We start from the raw sequence: 4347 nt of genomic DNA, 5'->3' as shown, positions 1-4347 counted from the left end.
GAGGAAGTGCTGAGCACGACGGGGTGGTTGGCTGTGAGCTCCGTGAGTCGTGGCCACGGCAGCGAGGACCACCGTGGCGACGAGCTCGGGCACGACGGGGGGAGTAGCTACGACCGTGGCAGAGGCTGAGAATAGAGGGGGAAGGAGCGCGGGGCTCACCAGCCGTGTAGTTGTGCGGTCGCGGCTCGGGGAGGGCTCATGGTGGGCGGAGATGGCGATGGCGTGCGGTGGTGCAGAGGAGGAAGAAGACATCGTAGTGGACTCTCCGGTGATGCCCGGCCCGCTTGGGTGGTCGGTGACGATGAGGCAAATGACGGCCATGCTCCCGGGCACGAGGCGGCCGGTGGCCGTAGGTGGATTAGCAACACGGCGGCGACGGCGCTCATGTGAAAGTGGATCTAAGGAGTGGGGAGACAGAGGAGAGCCGGGGAGTGGGTGCAGGTAGGTGGGGAGAGGAGGTCCGAGGCGTCGGCCTCGCCCTTATCCTGTTCTGGGCGTCGCCGGCGAGGAGGTGCGGTGTGCGCCTTAGACGCGCCCCTTCCCCGTGGTCGGAGGAACAGGAAGGGGAGCGACCGAGGAGGGAGGACTGGGCCGCTCTAGCTCGGCCACTCGCTCGGCTTGGCCGAGGCCCAGGGGGTAGGGGGCTTTCTCTCTCTCTCTCTCTCTCTCTCTCTGTTTTTCCTTTTCTTTTACTATTTTTTAAACTTCTCTGCTTTCTTTTATTCCCAAAAAGCAAAATAGTTTATAATTTATAAAACTTACACCTAAATTGTATAACAATTTAGGACATTGAACAAAAAGTTTGGAACCAAAATAAATTAGTTTAGCATTTTTTAACTCAAAAGCATTTAATTTAATTGCTTTAGCCATTGTTTAAATTAGTTTAGGGCACTTAGGCATTTTGCAAAAATGTTGGTTCACCACCAATACTACCAAAAGAATATTTGCCACATGATGAACATTTTAGTTTTCATGTTTGAGAAACTTTGAATTTCACTTAACATTTGAGTTTGAATTCGACTGGAATTTGAAATGAGATATTGATCAAAGTGACTAAGCACTTCTTTAGCAAAATGATTTGCTTGATCTCAGGGATTACTGTAGCATCATTACACTGGGGTGTTACAAATCTCCTCCACTACAAGAAATCTCGTCCCGAGATTTAAGAGGTGGAGTAAAGAGGAAACTTTTGGTGATGAAATTCTAACGGATCTTCTCGTCCTTGGTTTCTCTTCATGAAGAAGTTGATCCCTCTCGTTGATGTCTTCATTTTGCTGCATCATGGCATCACGATGAATCCGTCATCCTTCCTTTAGGATCTTCACCGTACTTACGAAAGGATAAGAGGGGAAAAGTCAGTCAGGACGGGTTTTAACAAGATTGAGCATCAGACGATTAACTCAGGGGAAGAAGCATAAAGTGTATCTCGAGTTGTTTGCATGAAACACCTCGAGAGCATTATAGGGGGGTACGAAGTTTCAAACGGGTAAGCACTCGTTCGATACCTGAAGTAGAGTGTGAAGGGGTTTCAGAGCAGCGGAAAAAGTATTGTGTCTGATACCAGAATAGATCATCTCTAGGATGCTGGCTCATGAATTACATACAAAGGCAAGTGGAAAGGATACTTTAGAATCAAGGATGTACAAGAGAATCAGGTTTCGATCATGTGGAACTATGGGTTATGGGCCCGCCATGTGGTTCAAAAGTAGGAAGGATGCTGACATATTGCACGGTCATGGTAGCAAGGCATGTCAGAGAATAGCCTGCCAGTTATGTTGGCAACAACATTGGTACCAAGGGCGAGGGATGAAGAGAACCATTTTCTTGCTCGTTGGAATGAGGCGGACCAATAGGCAAGGTTCCCATCCATCGGTGGCTACCGGAATGTCATCAACAATAGTAACAGCGTTATTCTGCCCAAGTTGTACATCAAGGGGTTTACATAAGCAGGGAATTATTACTGCTCATATTATATAGATCACAAGAAAGGTTAAACAAAACAATGGAAAGGAAAATGTGTTTAAACACAAGTATTAGGAGTACATCCTTCACAAGAACAAGCAGGGCAGGATATACATGAAAGGACATCAAGTAGATATCTACTTCGGTAAAGGGGCGAGGAAATTTATGACGTTACCCATACAACGGTGTTTGGATAAGTCATCAAGAAACATTTAGCCCCGCGCCTCCAATGTTCTTAATGATGTTCGGAGTACCACAACCATGCTTCGGATAGCATTGACATGGTCATCGGGTAAAGATCGGAACTTGGGAACACAATGGATCCATCGGGAATTTCTAGAACATGTCATGCAATTTTATTAGGGAAAGTATGATGATGTGTCCGATGGGTTCAGCTCCAATCCATCCACATGTCAAAAAGTATGTATTTCCAAAATTATATGAATAAGTTTGTGTTGGGGGAAAGTAAAAAATGTTGTCGACAATAACACAAATCATCGAGGGGCAAGGATGGTATTTCTCATCATGAATCCAATTAATATCTTGGAAGAGCTCAGAATGTTGATGATGATCACAACTCATTTGTCGAGAGATTTCATGAAGATGTACTCGATCGACGATGACATCAAGTCAAAGGAATGATGAAGCGAAACTTATTGGAACCACGGGTACAACACAAAATCAAAATCAAGCTTGATATTCAAGGTGAAATGATATGGCGAGGAAGAGCGATGTAAGCTTAGCTCATCGTCGAAAATTGTGTTCCGGGAAGAAGGACTAGGTAGCACAGTTAAAATTTAGCATGATAATGATATAGCCGATCAGGCTGGGAATGATGTGATGGAGTATCATTCCAATGAGAATTCACAAGAGGTAGTGCAATGACACAATATCCTCAAGATAACAGGGGGCAATACTCGAGGTAGATCAAAATAGAGGTTGGACAAATGAAATGATCTGCAGAAGACACGTATTTTAACTTGTTCGGGAAATGGAATCAAGGAGAAAATATGGTCGGAACCACGGTTGCAAAGAACCAATTTACACATGCAAGATGAGCTTGTACCAAGGGAACATTTGATTGGAAGAGAAGCTTCCATGATAAGATCTACATCGTGTCCATGGGCATGAACACAAAGTTCAAGGTCGACTCTCACTTCTTCAATGCATAACCTTTCATTCACTTCTATTTTTCAAAGAAGTTGTTGTGTTGAAAATTTATCTGACGAAGGCCAGTAGTGTATCACCCGCATAACTTCCGGGTTCACACCGATTATGGAAGGCATAGGTTCAACACATCGGGGCATCTTAGGAACATATACCATAAACTTCAAGAGTAATTAACTCGAGCTTGAAAGCAGAGCATGGTTGATGAGGCAGAGGATACAATTTACCAAAGGCATTATGTATCCGAGGAAAGACTCACAAGGTGATTGAATATGAAGGACTCTGTCAGATAATAATCCAATCAAGGGTCTCGCGGACCACAAAGAATCTGATATGAGTATCGATGTTCAACCAGAAGAAGAAATAATGCAAATGCATCAGACTATAGTACTATCTGGACAATTTCAAAGCTTAAATAAAAAGGAATTACGATTTCCAGATTGGGAGATCAGAAGTAGAGGCTCTGATCAAAAGACAAGTTGGATAGACATAGACAGACAATCAATCGAGGTTTGATCTACCGAGACCCAGCTCATGTCCGGAGTGGAGTCTGAGCCAGAAGGAAAATAATTAGCAGGGAAATAACTAATGAATGTGTGCATTCACGCACATGTCGAATCAATAGGATAAGAATGACAATCTCAAAGGAGTTTAATGAATATTGTTAGACATATGGAATTAACCATAATGCAAGACGATAAGGAAGAACAAGAGCAATAGGTTATTGAGGATTATCGGAAGATCAAATAGTATTCCAAAGAATTTGTGAAACACATGAACAACTGGGGATGAACGGATCCCGGTAAGTGTGAGGAATTATTCATACATGTATTCATGCGAAAAAGGAGCTGCAAGGCAGCAAGCACAAAGGATTCTCGGAATATCCGAAGTATTTCAGGGTATCTTGTAGTAACAAGAGCAATTGGAAATGAAGCTATGGATGGCAAGTGTATGTAGATATCCATAGGGATTTATCGGTGGTAGGGAATTGCAACAGCAAAGGACACAAGGGTCTCGGGAAAACAACAAAGAGTATCTTCAAAGTCTTCGGGTGAAGCAGACGATCATCTGGAATGAAGGGCTCTCCGGGGAAGTAGTTGCGAGAACCTAGAGTTAGAGTCAGTAAAATCCTTTAACCCGAATAGAAGAGATATCAGAATCCCAGAGTAACGACGAGGAATAAAATATCCTAATACCACCCAATAGCGACGTGGACCC

Source organism: Triticum urartu, chromosome 3 (genome assembly GCF_003073215.2).
Source record: "Triticum urartu cultivar G1812 chromosome 3, Tu2.1, whole genome shotgun sequence".
In the NCBI taxonomy this organism is placed as follows: Eukaryota; Viridiplantae; Streptophyta; class Magnoliopsida; order Poales; family Poaceae; genus Triticum; species Triticum urartu.
Note: the sequence above shows the minus strand (reverse complement) of the source record.